We start from the raw sequence: 15,457 nt of genomic DNA, 5'->3' as shown, positions 1-15,457 counted from the left end.
TCAGACACCTCCAACAAATTTTGAACCTAACTGCCTCTATGAAACTAAGCATTGGGTCTTATTTGGGTGTCCGTTGTTGTCCTGATTTCAAGGGGAAGTTCTGGGTGTAAACTGAACATCTAGAAGTGTCTATGGATCTGACCTCTAGTGACTGTAGGTTATAAATCAGAATTGTATTTCTTTGTGAAAGATATATGGAAGCTGCCCCCTCCAGAATCGAAATGGCATTGTACACTTTTACTCTGAAGTGACTGCTAGGGAGGAATTCCATCCACTTAAACGTCAATATTTGCTGTTGTTTTAGAGTTTCACAGCTGTGTCATTCCTGACCCAAGTGTATTTGACCTGCAAGCCCTAATGACGCATAGCACACAGTCGTATGACCTTTTAGAGTAGACCTCAGGGTCCCACTGTTACAACAATGACACAAAAAGACAGCTACAAAACTAAATAAAAGAGCTCAAAGTTAAAATTTCTCTTTTAAGATCAATGAAAAAGATTTTATTTGAAGAAGTTATTGCCCATTTCTGTGAATAATGAGGCTTCTGCCAGACAACCTAAGAGATATGTCCCTCCAGGCAGTGGTATAGAACTAAAACCAAGTGAGAGAGACTGCAATGTATTAATTAATCATTGGACTTCCAGCTTCTCATTAACAGTCTCCAATGAAGTTTTAGTAATTCCTTAAGCATTCCATAATAAAATACAACCCACTTCAGGGATCCAAGCAACAACAATTAATTCAGCAAACTTCTTCACCTAGTGTGGGGATTGAGTTTTAATCCTAAATCTAAGGAGGATTAAAGAGGAAAATGCCATAAACACAGACAAGCCAAGACAAAACCAAGCAAACAGACAGAGCCCAACAAACCAAAAAACGTTAAAGCAAGGCAAGGCAAAATTTTTATCATATGGTCTTGAAAACACTACAGGAGTTGGATTGCCTGATGCCATTAGGAGTTTTCTCAAAGGAATATGAATACTGCTCTCTACAAATTACTGCCTTTTCAGTTGAACATCCCTGAAAGGTTTGGTTATTTTTAAAATTTTTACTCAATACATATAAAATAAAAGGTTTAGTTAGGGGAGCATCAAAAACATTAAATTTGCTGAGATGTTCTGAAGACCTTATGTCTCCAGTCACGCGCCAGGAAGCCTGGGTTTCAATTAATTTGCATCTTGCATGGACAAAGATTTCAGTTGTGTTATGTCAAGGCTGAAATGTGAGTTTATTAGACTTATTACCACTCATTAGACACAAGATCTACAGATGGAGGAGAGGACAGGCAGAGGAGGAGGTAAGAAGGAGGAGACATGCATTAGTGTGCCTGACCACCCCCTCCCTAAATTCTCCAGCTTTAGGTGACATCTGACGTTATCTCCTTCAAAACAGGTCTCTCCCATGTGGACTTTCATGAAGACTGTCAGAATCAATCTTTCTGAGTACTTGGCTGCTCTGTCAGATGTCACCGAGTGACTGGAGGCTGCAAAGTTACTAATGGGCAGGACACGTGAGCATATGAACCACTACGGCACAAAACTTTTCCTTCAGGAAACCAGTCTATCCCCAAATCCTTTGACATGTACTTTCTATAGCATACAGTTACTTAGTCATGAGGAAGTGATGCAGGACAAGAAGGAGTCCTCTTTGGAAACAACATAAATACACGTTTCTAGGAAATGTTATAGCATGTTTTCCTAAAAAGCACATTTTCCTAAAAAGTCCTGCATTCTTTGAAAGAAAACACCGGAAAACTCCTTTTATTTTCCTAAGAGTCCTACTTTTCTTCTTCAGCATGGCATAACAAGTTCATGAGGATGAAAAAAGATAGCAAGAGGCAAAGCAAAGCTGTAAGTCTGTACAGCTCATTCTATTAAGCAATGTTGCTGTTTCAGTTGGCCATCTGGCTAAATGGTCCTCCACTTTAAGTTTTAGCATTACAAGTTCCCAAGAACGAAAAGTTACTCTAAAAATTTTAACATCAAAGAAAGTCTACACACTACACGGGCCAGTAATAACTCTGGAAACTTAGAAATTAGGTTTGCCATAAACTAGAGGGCTATAGAAAAATGCATTTCAGGGAATGCTGAGTTTCTCCTTAACAGAAGATACAGCCATTTTTTTTCTAAGTTAAGTCAGAATAATCCTAAAAGGGCTTTTCATCACTTATTCTGCTGATAAAATATTATATATGCAAGGCAGTCAGTGAAAACCTAAGGAAGTCATAAAGTTCTCAAGGAAACACAAAGAAAGAAACCCAGTTACTGTACTAGAGTGGTCCTCTCAGCTGCACAATGTAAGTTTGCACATTACTTTTCTGTACCTCAGTCTCAATGCCAGGGATTTATTCAATGCATGGAAGTATGAAGATGAACAATGGCTTTTCTCACCTTTACAGAAAGCAGCTCCACAACTGCAATGAGCAGATATTCTGCATAATGCAATGACAGCAAGGGAGGCTTCAGTTTTCAGCTCAGTTCCCCTGTGCCAAAGGAGGTGCAAAACTTTCTACAGAAGGTGAGGAAATTCTCAATATGGGAGAATCAGTGACTTATGTCAGTTTAGATTCAGTATCTATTCCTATTTTTGCCCATATTTTATAAGACTATGTTAATGATTCTGCTTCAAGTCTGAAAAGAAAAGCAAGATAGGAACAATGTAGAGACATCTAATAGATCATCTGGGCTACCCAGCTAAAATGGAGCATACTTAGGTTATTCATGTTACTCTTCAAAGAGACAGTGTGTTCAGCAAAAATCAATGTTTAAATATGTGAAGCAAAAGGTAGAAAACATGGCTAATTAATAAATGTTCTCAACTGAGTAATTCCACAGAACAAGACATAGAAAGGGAAAAGATCTTGGTATTGTGTTAACAAGCTCACAAAAAGGTGGTGAGGATAACATCTGTGAGCCATATATAGTAGAGGGCAGAGGAATGAGACAGCCACCTTCAGAGATGGCAAGACTCACCTGAAGGATAAGTTATTCCACCTAAACACCTCAACCTTAGGGACCTAGGGATCTCCCACAGACTCTGACTTGTAGGTGGTTTGTAATCTCCCATTTCTTCTGTGAGTTGCAGCACCATGAACATACTCTAACTCATTTCTATTGAGAATAATTTGGGTTTTTGTTAAATTTGTTTTGTGTCAAATGAAAACTCCAGGGATATTATCTGTATTAATGCATATAATGAATAGCATTTTTTAACCAGTTGAATGTCATTTTGTCAATTTGGAAAAGATCAGTAGGACAGCAAGGTGAAACCTGTCATCTTCCCAGACTGAGTAACAAAAATGAAGCATGATTTTTAGAAATAACTGTTAACTCCTTGAGCTTTCCCACCTTTCTCAATACAGACGATGAACTACAAGCACATGTGGTTCATTGGTTACTTCCTGGTAATCTCATTGCACAAACTTATCGGACACCACCTTCAGGGTGAGAGACAATAAAATGCACAAGCAAATACTTCTATACATTTGGCATTCCTTTGATAAAAAATGTTTAGAAGTTCAAGCTAATTCAAAATTGGTAATACAAAGCAGAATGCGTAGCTAAACTTGGACCACTGATAGACTAGTTCTGCCTGTATTCAGTACACTAATTTATAGCTATTTTATATTAAGAGCAGGTAATCCGCATTTTTCATGTATCCCTTTCTCAGTGAAATCTCTGTGAGAATCCAGCAGATTCCACCCACAGTGACTTTGAACCGTTAAGTATGCTGACCTTTAGAAAGTCAACAACACTTTGTGGTTTTGTTCTTATCTTTCCCCTCAGTGACAACTATGATAAAATGGTTGGCAGACTGTCAATACCTTGGACCACAGACTTTCAGTGAGTCACCAATTGTTCAGAGACCTTGCTATTCACAGCCCAGTTTCTCTCTCAGGCCAGGGACCAGTGGTGTGGGAAGTGGAAGATGTTAGGTGTGACTCCAGCTCTGGATAATAAAGCTATTTGCCTTGAGCCCTAAGGCAAGAGCAGCTGTAAATTTTATCATCTGACCGCGGTATCAAAGGGGCACTGAGTTTCACAGGTTGCCATAGTGGGCATTGGACACATGAAATGCCTGATCTGCTTTGAGGTCCCATACTCAGGAAGGCTTTGCCGGCTCATTAGCATCCACTGTTTCACCCAAAGAGCACTGGGTTATTGGGAACAGAGGGAAGGAGTCTAACCCGCTAACTTGAAAACTTATTTTTTAGAGACAAATGCTGCTGCAACTCCACCTCAGTGGTCCTCAGTGTAACATATTTGTTATGTTCTCGTAATGCCAGGGGCAGTGGTGAACTCTGCTGTAGTAAAGATGCCAGTCCAAGCCCATGGGCTTAGTGCTATTTGAACTTATCTGTCGAAATCAGAAGAAAACACTGAACTTCATTGTCTTTCACCTGAGATAGGAGGTACAGGAAGGGTCATTAGAAAAGAGAGAAACTGATAAACAGTTTGTGTTGCGGTCCCTGTGATGAAGCCACATCCTCTCCCTGAGCTGTGGTGAAGTTGCTGCAGGTGTCCCATGGGGATCATGAGCAACAGGGAAGGTAAAAATTGCAGCAGAACAGTGCAGAGCTGTGGGATGTCGTGAGGTGCTGGAGTGTATCAGCTGGGGATGAGGGAGTGAGAAAGGCTTGGCAGGCTGAGTGTCTGGGGTGAGTGAGGGGAAGAAGAGGAGAATACAGAGATTTGTTCGGTGAGATGTTAGGAGAGTGGTCAGGGTTGGGGATCTGGTTTGTTTAGAGAAAAGGGGTGTCAGAATTAGATATTCTTCCATTACCAGCAAGGGGCTAGGCCTGGAGGCAATACAAATCAGCAGGCAGCTGCTGACCACGGCGACCTAATACCGATTCACACACGCTCAAGACCTCTCCCTAATATCATGTACTGCTTCTGCTCAGGTCACGGCATTTTGTTTCAATGAACTTTGTAACTTCTTTGATTTCCTATGGAGATCTAGGAATGTGGGGTTTTTTTCTCTCAGTTATTAAATCAAGACCAGCAGCAGGTACCTTTGTACAGCTGACTGAAAAGACTCCCCATGTATTTGCTTTTGACATGTGTAAATGAAGGTAACTGTTATCACCACTGAGGGGGATTACAGAGAACATTCACTAGGGAAAAACATAATTGCAAAACAAAACAAAACAAAAAAAACCCCAAGCAACACTCTTGATGAAAATCCACCTTAATGATTTTCACATTACATATTTGTGTCCATACAGTATTTGAAGTAAATTTCATCTTGTGATATTTTGTATAGGCATGCCTAGTTCGATCACACATGATTAGCTTAGTAAGAAAAGAAACACTGACTTAATTAAAAAATACAACAGATTTTTTAGCAGATCTTTGCTCTAAAGCACAATAAGAGGTGTCAGAAATCCCCCATACGTGAAAGTTTTTGGCCCAAGTCCAGCCACTGCAGCTCAGTGCCATGTAAAATTACCTGCTGAGGTCAGGAAGAGCTGAACCCTGCTTGTGTAACACCGGCTGTATTAGTAAACCTTGCTTTTCATCACTGTGCCGCTTCCAGATCTGCTTGGGTTCCTGGCACTTTCAGTCCTGGGTTTAGCACACACAGAGCTACTTTGGTGGCTTCTCTGCCTGCAGTCCTTATGTATCCCTTCAGACCGAGAGAGATAAACACATGGATGGGGGTCATTCTTTAAAGCAGCATGTTCAACAGTAATATTTAGCAACAACAAAAAAGCATAACAAGAGTTGCCCAACAAGTGTCTTTCTAATGGCCTCAAGTGGATTCTGGATTAGGCTGTGGTAGTAGTCCTTGTTACCTGAGCAGAATAAAGTTTCATTAAATTGGAATCTAGCTGTATAAAAATTGTGAGCCATTTATATATTCCACTGTTCTTCAGATGCACTATAAAGTAGGATTCTTCTACATAACTGATACGTGGAATGGAAGTACTATAGACCTGTACACATACACAAGAAAAAACAAATCTAGCAGCTAAAGTGACCCATTCTAGGAGCTGGCTACTATATCAGTTTCAAGCTGTGCGGCATATTTAGCATTGTCCATTAAACGTGATATGGTAGAAAACTACCGCCTGGTTCTACTTCAAACGGTGATGAAGTGGGACCTTTAGTTAACCACAGCAAAACCCTAAAATAATGAAGCACACCACTGTCTCAGGGCCACTCCACAACAGTGAGGCTGGAAGAGCCTAAAAATAGTGCCCACTGGTTTGCATCTGAGATGGCTGAAGCCAGGCAGAGATGAGCAGAAAACTTTGTAATTAAACCGCAGTGTGAGAAAAACCCATCAGGTGCCTTTAGAGAAACATGCTCCAGATTAACCAGCAGCTCCTGGGCTGCTTTTGAGGAAGCTGCTGATAAACTGTGGCTTGATGTATAACCGCCCTAAGCTGTGTGACCCGTGGTTGTCCCCACAAGGCCTATTCTTCCTCAAAACTGTGCTGCTGCTTCTGATTCCTGTGAGCTGCAAGGGTTGTCTAAACTCAAGAGTTCAGGGGGTGTTTCTTCAGTGGTGCGGATCTCACCCTTTGCAAAATGAAGCTTCAGTATATCAGTACTGGCAAAGTTTCTGAACAGTTGTGTATCAATGGCAGGTGGCAAGTGTGTGATGACAACCCTAGCACAGCGTGGGAGATAGAATGGGTAGAAGAGCTTTGGCTTTGAGTTAGCTGTCTTGCATTGACATAACTGCAGTCACCATTCTTTCAAGATTACTAGGTACAATTATTTCCTTTATGTGTCTCATCTGAGGCTCTTTCCCTTGTTTCTCTAGCAATTTTGAGAAAATTTATGTTTCTATTGATCTTCTATTAAGACAATTTTTATCTTTCATTTTATGATCTCACATTGGCTTTCCTTTGATAGAACATCTCTTTTGTTAAGGCACTTCTCTGTGATACTTGGATAGAACAGTCTTTGAAAGAAATTAGTCCTTGATTAGTCCCTGCCGGTTTCTCTTCTATATGCCTTTCCTTAAATTTAGCCCAAAATTTCAGTGAAATAAGTTTTTAACTTAAAACCTGAATTCCCAAGATTTATATATGTGCAGTGAGACCCATTACTTTTAATCTGGAGAGAGGCAGAGAGCAGGCAGCACTTGGTGTGTTCCTTTTTTCTCTCAGTTACTATCCGTATTTTTTTCTGCTGTTGTTCTGTACCTTTGCCATATCTGTATTGGAGAACACATTAGAAAAGAGGAAAAAGGAGGATGAAATGGATTTTCTGCCTCTCTGGTGTAATTTCTTTCCCCCATTGGTTTCTGTGAAAGGATAAAAGCCATCTACTGAGATAGCAGGAAAAGGTTTAAAATGTGTTTGTCCTCTGGTTTCCTGCTGCTCTGCCTGAGTCTCTTTTCCCCTTTGCCATTTACAGCATTGGTAGCTTCATTAACAAGGGGTTACGACAACAGTAGCTGCCCTGATTGTCCAGGAGTGTCCTCTCTCCCTGTCTTCAATTACCTACTTTGCTGCTGCTGCACATTCAAACCAGGCCCTTTCCCAGCTAGTTTGACCTGGTCAATCAAACAAGAGCAACCCTAGCCTGAAGGTATATCCTGGTTGAAGGAACTTGTCCTGGGTGAATGCATCCTCACCTGGCACAGAGCCTCCCAGCTGTGTGTTTCTTTACCCCCTAGAGCTGTGGGAACATGGATAGAGTCCAGGAACACGGGAGCAGCTCCTCATGCCTTGGCTGTTTGCAGCTGGTTCTTAATCATCTGTTGGACCTATGGGTCACGCACCTTAGCCAAAAGCAGTCCCTGTGGTAGTCAGATTTAAGCAGAAGAAAAATATAGTCCAGACTTTGGAGCATGTGTACCCTGCTCTCCCCTCCCTCCTCAGCACCCAGGGACTGAAAGTTCTGTCACTGCTAACAGTCTGGGCTCAGATCAGCACATCACACTTTCTCCAAGGAGCTGTAAAATGTCTGGCTTTTCTGCACAAGACAATGTAGATTTGGACGCACTCCCAAAACACCGAAGGGAAACATGCAAAGATAAGTCAGCTCAGCATAGAAACCATGAGAACAATCATTCTCAGCCAGTAAAGGAAGCTGACAAAGGATTTATCAGTAACCTCTAGAGCAGGGGTCCTCAAACTACAGCCCATGGGCTGGATACGGCCCCCCAGGGTCCTCAATCCGACCCCCGGTATTTACAGACCCTCCCGCCCCCCCCCCCCCCCCCCCGGCTGGGGGTTGGTGGGGGGAAAACCAAGCAGCCACAGGTGACTGCCTGCCACTGCATCCGCGCGCCGGCCCCCTGGTTAAAAAGTTTGAGGAACCCTGCTCTAGAAGTTCAGAAAATCAGTAGCAAAGTATGCTCTGCCACCACACATGTAGCTCACCAGTGGATTTTTACGAAATCAAGATGATGCTGAAAAGAGAAGGACCTCTCAACAGCTTGTTTTGCACCAAGGAGGTGGCTGTTCTTTTGGGATCTGATTAAGAAAGGCATAACTAGCTTACTGTATAAAGAATAGAAGTACTATAAAAGATGACAGCAATAACAGAAAAAGTGACAGCACTTCTAACAGATGTACTAGAAAAGGTAATAGCAATCTTACCTCCCTGCTGATGCTGGGAACCCCAGCTATCATGGCACTGGATGACTGCACACATCCATCTGTGTCTGGATTCATCGTTGTGGTCTGTTTTCTTAAAGTAAACAATTCTATTTATGATTTCTGCTGCCAGGTAAAGCAATGCTCTTCTAGACATGCTGCTTCATCTCAAGATAAGACAAAGTATGTAGACGGTGTTGTCCACAGGTACTGGATGGGACTCACACACAAGCATCTCTGTTACAGTTTATCAGTTTAGTTGGTCCAGAAGTCACCAAGTATGCTCCTACACACCTCCACAGAAATGAGCTAAAGACAGTCATGGGATGGGCTCAGGTCATTTACCAGTTACTCATGCTAACATATGGGTGTCTACAACCAAGACCTGTGGTCATCCTCTGGCTAGATTTGGCTTAAAATCACTATTTCCTAGCTACTGTCTTTTCTGCAGGGGCCCACTACACAGATCAAGTGAATCAAAGGAAAACTGCTCTATCCCAAAAACCCAATTCCCCTGTGTACAGCAAAGAAAATATCATATTCTGTGAAAATCAGTTACTGGAATTTTTTTTTTTTTTTAGCTGAGTGAAAAGAACTGGAAAGAAAGCTACAATCTATGATCTGGGTACATTTAAAGGTTTCCTTGGTTTTGTAAACAAGGTTGAATTGACAGGTAAAATAGCAATGTCCGTTCTGCGTGCCTTTGAAAACAGCTGTCAAGGAAGATCAAAACCAATGTTACTTCCAGTCTAAAAGTAAGCTTGAAAAGCACTGTACTGCACGTATGTCTCAGTTATGCTCTGTTCCTTTTGCACTGCCCTGGCACAAATGGGCTCTCAAACCAGCTGATAATGCTAATCACCTTGGAAGGACAGATAAAAGGAGCCTCTTCTTAGAAGAGAACAATTCTCTCCCCTAAGCCTTGTCTGCCTTGCCACTGGGGAAAAAGCTTCTACATCTGGACACAGATTTCTGTACCAAGGACCATGTAGGTGGCCCTGCTGCAATCACAACATGATCCACCATGGGCAGAAAGTGTAAAGGAGCTCAGCATCCCTATCTTTGAAGACGAATTGCAGCAATTCCCAAATACTAACTTTTTTGTATTAGTATCTAGAATTGACCAGTTAGTCCAGTTCTCCTTAACAAGCTGGCTCTTGACTAAAAATCACTGAAATTAAGAGATCTCTAGAATGATGATCTGCTTTACCCATACTGATGCTCTGATTTGCAGAAGGCAAATGAAATCATAAATTGGATCCTCTTATTTCAACACGGAGTGCCTAACAGACATGTAGAAATATTAGGCTATCATCAAAAATTCCTTCATAGTAGGGTAGCTGGCAGATAAATCTCTCACATGGCTATTCAGACAGACTTGGAAATAATGGAACCATTTAGGCACATTCTGGACAGCTTTATCTTTGCTTTTTGTGCTGCCTAAAGCCCCATTTGAAGTGGGAATTATACCCACCAGAAACGTTTCTTTATGACTTTTCATAACTTTTTGCATAGGAAAAAAATATGCTATGAATTATACATTACATATACATACATACATACATACATATATATATATATAAAATACAGAAGGTTTTGTTCCAGAAACCATACTAATTTAGCCTCAAAACATCAGTGCTCTCCTTATGTGCATCTTCTGAAAGACTTTCTGAGCACAGTGCTGGTTATTTGTAGTATTTTATGGCCACTTACAAGATCATTGGCTACCAAATTCTTATTAGATGCTGTGGGCCAAAAGAGATGCAAAACCTCAAACTTGCTGAAGCCCAGGACTGCTGTGCTAGTTTAGGTGTACTCGTTGCAATGCATGTCAGTCAGACCCTAATAAGCTGCCTTGGTAGGGCTGACCCTCAGCTGGTAACAGGGAAGGTCTCCAACAACTTAGTGACTGCACTAGAGAATAGCTGGAGATCGTAGGAGACCCTTGCTTCATGTCAGTCAGTTGGACAAGCACTTGAATTGACATTAATGTTGGACCATAAGTTGGACAGCTTCCTTCCTGCATGAGCTTGGCGACAGCAGTACCATTCCTTTTCATGGTCCCAGAAGGTAAATGTCAGTCTGTTCAGACCTTCACAAACCTATTTTAATCTTATTAGTGACATTTCTACTGAGACCACATTTGGACAACAACCGTGGAGATCAGTGAATCAATAATTCTGCAGTGGTGGCTGTCCCCTAGCGCTGGTACAAACCCTTCTGACCCACACTGCTCAGAACATGTGGAAAGGATGTGCAGTCTTGCAGGAAACTTTTCATACGCTATTCACTTCTAGCAGAAGGAAGGACTTTGTGAGCTTTCCATTTTAAACACTGAATTACACTCAGTCTGAAGATTATTGTTTCCTTATGCAAAATGAATGAATAATTAATTGTCGAGGGAGCTCTCTGTGTAGTTCCCATCCCTGAGGAATTTCAGCAACTGGTGGAGTCCTCAAGATTAAAAATGATTCATGAACACAGAAAGTGCAGTCTCTGCATGAATATTTATGATTATTCCACATCATGTTCTGCCAATAATCCCACTGTTGCTACAGCATGCATCCAGAGATCCTGATTTATGGCACATGTGATGATGACACACTTCAAATAATGCGCACGATGTGATCACCTGTAATTTCAATGGAATAGCTGGCAACGATATATACCCAAAGTGTATTACAGTAGCTGTAAAAGAGTCATTAGGGTGGGATGTAAATATTTGAAATTAACAATGTACAAAATTTGGCAAGTGCTAATAGAACCATTAAAACACAGCTGAATAAAAAAGATCTGTACTGTTCCATACAATGGAAGCGTTTAAAACTATTCAGACCCTGAAAATTAAGGTCTATATGTTGTTCAGGAAACACAGTGGTGTTACCACTCCTAGCATTGCAACCCAGCCTCTCTCAACCACGTTCCCACTGAGCTCTCTCTCACTGGTACTCCCCATTCAGCTGTTCCAGCAGCATGCTTGTTCACCTGCCCTATCAGCTTATAATGGGTACCTTGGGATAGACCCTGCCTAAACCCAAGAGAAACAAAGGACAGGACTAGTTTACAGTTATCTTAGATCTTTTCATCTCCCCTCTTCTCTGCTGCAGACTACCCACTATTTTCTAGCACAGACTCCTTTATAAAAACCCTCAGTCTGGAAACAAATTGTCTAAATATGGAAAACATTTTCCGGCTTGTGGGGTGTCCTTGCTCTAATATTTAAAGGGCATCCTCTTCTTATCTGGAAAGTCCACTGCTGTATTTGGTTTATTCCTGTTCTGAAAGAACACATGTAGAAGTTATAAAGTATAAAGAGTATACCCTTATGTAAAAGTATGAAATTGTTTCAGTGGCTTTTGCAAGCTGAATGAACTCAAATTCCCAGAACATCTTCCATGTTTCTTCCTAGCTGTTGAAGTTATAAAGCAAATCCTAGCAATTAATAAGTAAATTTCAAGAAGGCTCAAAATTGCTTGCAATGAAGACGGAAACATTTGGAAACTTTTTCATGACAGTTTCCTGATGGTGTAGAACTAATCTGGAAGCACTGTCATTGCAAAGTCAGCAATTCAAGCCTGTGATGCCACTAAGCCAGTCCATGCTATCTCGAGGGTTGCTCCTGACAGTAGAAAATTAAGATGTATATTTAAGAAAAAAAATCATCCTTGGAGTTCAGCAGAAATAAAATTTCTCCATATTTTATAAAAACAACGGCCAGACAAAGCAGAGAGGTCCAAGTGTCCTACCTGAGGGGAAAAACCTCCAGTCTGCATTTATATTTTTCTAGATACCATGGAAACCAAGGGAAGAAACCGTGTAGAAGTCCCAGAGATAGGAAAAATATCTGTCAATTTTTTTCATATTTTCAAACATAATCAGTGAGGAGAGACAGTAGTTCACAATTTCTGATATTCCTGGTGAATAGGCTGAACCTGCTGGAATTTACTCAGCTCTGACTTTAAGAACTGCTGCTTTTTGACTTTGAGATGAAAGCCTGGATAGGTCATCAAGTAACACAGACTGGCTCATCTCTTTTTCTCTACCCTCTTTCTTAACACATTTTTTATGAAAGACGTTAAAAGTACGCACTGTATGCAAGAAATCAAACTACCAGATACTACTGCATACATCTGCAGAAATATAAAATTAACATCTCAGTGGATCTTTTGGAAAAAGGGAATGTATCCTGGCTAAATTTCTTAGGAAGCAGAATTGCAAAATGTATTTGTGTCCTCTAGGACACTCTTGAGCTTTGTGCTCAAGAGTCTGGATGCTCCAGCTGCTGTCTTTGGGAAGCCTAGGCAAAAGGGCAACTTAGTCTGGGAACTAAGTCATCACCATGTTAGGTGGCTTCTTCTTTAAGGCAGGTGTCCTAGATGCAGGTATTATTCTCTTGTGCAGATTATGCTTTGGTGAACAGGAACTTGTTTTATAGACTTCATTTATGCCTGGGAGCAGAAACCTCTCTGTTTTTGTGGTCATTTCCAGAAGCAGTGTCCCTGAGGATGGCACATTTGGAAATGGCATTATTTCGTACTGCTGCATAGCAGCAATTATCACCCCAGTCCACCAAAGATGCTACTTGAGCAATATAAAATATTAGCCAATGCCCACAAACAGAAAAAGATTTCTTTCCTATCCTGAAATATACCTCTGCAGAGTACCTGTTGTACTGCATTTAATCTAATTTACTATAGGGGAGATGAACACCTTGCCTGCAACCATGCTGTTTACTAAGAGATTGGTGATTCAGCTGAATGACTAAGTCACTGACAAATTTTCCCTGTTAGCTTGTGTGTATAAAAAGATGCTTTGCTGGAATGTATCATCTGCAGATACCACTATCTTGTTGGAGTGAATGGAGGTTTTCCAGTCAAACTACATTACATTTTAAATCATTTAAAATTATATGCATGTGAAGCTTTTAGCACATTCAAGGAGGTATCAGGTCATACAGTTGAGCTGTATTGGGTTTGTGTGGCAAGGTTTTGGTAGCAGGGGGCTACAGGGGCGGCTTCTGTAAGAAGCTGCTAGAAGGTTCCCCCATGTCTGACAGAGCCAGTGTCAGCTGGCTCCAAGACAGACCCACTGCTGGCCGAGGGCAAGCCCATCAGTGACAGTGGTAGCCCCTCTGGGATAACGTATTTAAGAAAGGGGCTATAAAACTGCGCAACGGCAGACAAAGAGTGGATGAGAATATGTGAGAGTGATCTTTCCCTGTCCGTATCTCAACCCACAGATCTTTCATTATATTTTCTCTTCAGCTGAAGAGGGGAGTGATGGAGTGACTTTGGTGGGACTCTGGCATCCAGCCAGGGTCAACCCACCACATGAGCTACAACAGACAGAATGCAAAATAGGTATCGTACATGACCATTGGCAGAAACTGCTTGCTTAATTTACTTTATATGAACTGAGTGTGTCTTCTGGAAGGATCAACAGAGATACATTCCAATGAACAGAAAAGCAGAATCATCCCACACTCTGAATGTCAGTCTGCAACTCAAAAGATGCAGGTGAGATTGCTTCCTTTCTACAAACTCCTGTCTTTGGCAAGTACAGTACTACAGATGGAACTAGAGATGACACTGCCACCTTCTACAGCCATTCCTGCCCGCATGCTGCCAGCTAGTATAGCAGAATAAGGAAGGGAGAAAGCGATTTCTTAATTTACATCAGCAGTGGGAAAGAAATTAAATAGGTGAAGTAAACTAAACTGGAAATGAAATTAAGGAAGAACTATTACAGTCTCAAGTAGGGTACTTAACTCTTCTAGAGTTCCTTTGGAAACTTTCTTCTAGGGACTACAGCAGAAGCTCCTGCTCATGACATTCATCAGGATGTAATTCTGGCAGTTCACTGGCGGGTTTGTCTGTTCCTGAAAATTCCTGATTTTCTGGGATACTATTTTTTAAGAATCTATCCGTAATTCTGTCTGGTTTCTCTGACAACTTACAAGACTAGATATCCCTTTTCTTGCCATGGTGAGAACAAGTCTTAGAGAGCACAAACTAGTGTTTCTCCTTCTCTTGACCTTGATTTCAAGATCTCCCAGCTTGTGTCAGTGAAAGTTGTTACACATTTAATTAGCTATTTTGGTTGACGCAGAGTTAAAGAGAGTTCAGTAAATACTATTTCCTTCCTCATAAGTCAATAACAAAAACGATGTCACTCACCAGACAGCATATGCAAATAAATGTGTATATGATAGAGTGCAGCTGAATTTGCTGGCATCTAATAAGTGTTTAATTGCTTTGAAGTGCTACTAAAAAAACCAATATTATCAGGATTTTTTCTTGCAAATTGGTTTTAAAAGCATATGGTCAGTGCTGTATAATCATAGCCATAATTAAAACTAAATAGGCTAGAAATCACAAGGTAGATGCAAATAACAGCTCAACAGCATGTGTATGTATGCCTAAACACAGAGTAGTGTGTGGGGAGCGGTCCTTGTGTGTAGGTCTAAATGTTGTGCTCAAGTACTATGGCTGCTAGGAATTACCATTACAGTTTAGGAGGAGCTGTGGTTATCTAAGGAGGCCTCAGGGAAATGAATTCTTAGCTGGGGCTGGCTTGAGTATAAATTAACCAATTAAGGCACCTGTGTCAATATAAGCATCCTGACTCATTGTTTAATGTGATAATTGGAATTCTGTAGAGGAAATAAAGTTGATTACAAGGATCAAACAGAGGGAAAGCTCTCTAAGCATTTGTCTCTTGCTTGTGACAAGCTGTAGCTTAGGGGCCAGTGAATCTGTTATGAGGCTGCTGACATGGAACAAACAGCAATATGGGGAGTGAAAGATCAGATCATTACTTTTTAATGCTTACAAGAAAATTGTGTACATACCTATCTATGAAGAAATAGACAAAGCTCTGCATGTTTAAGAATAAAC

Source organism: Falco rusticolus, chromosome 2 (genome assembly GCF_015220075.1).
Source record: "Falco rusticolus isolate bFalRus1 chromosome 2, bFalRus1.pri, whole genome shotgun sequence".
Taxonomy (NCBI): domain Eukaryota; kingdom Metazoa; phylum Chordata; class Aves; order Falconiformes; family Falconidae; genus Falco; species Falco rusticolus.
The sequence above is the reverse complement of the archived record's forward strand: the minus strand, read 5'-3'. Positions refer to the sequence as shown.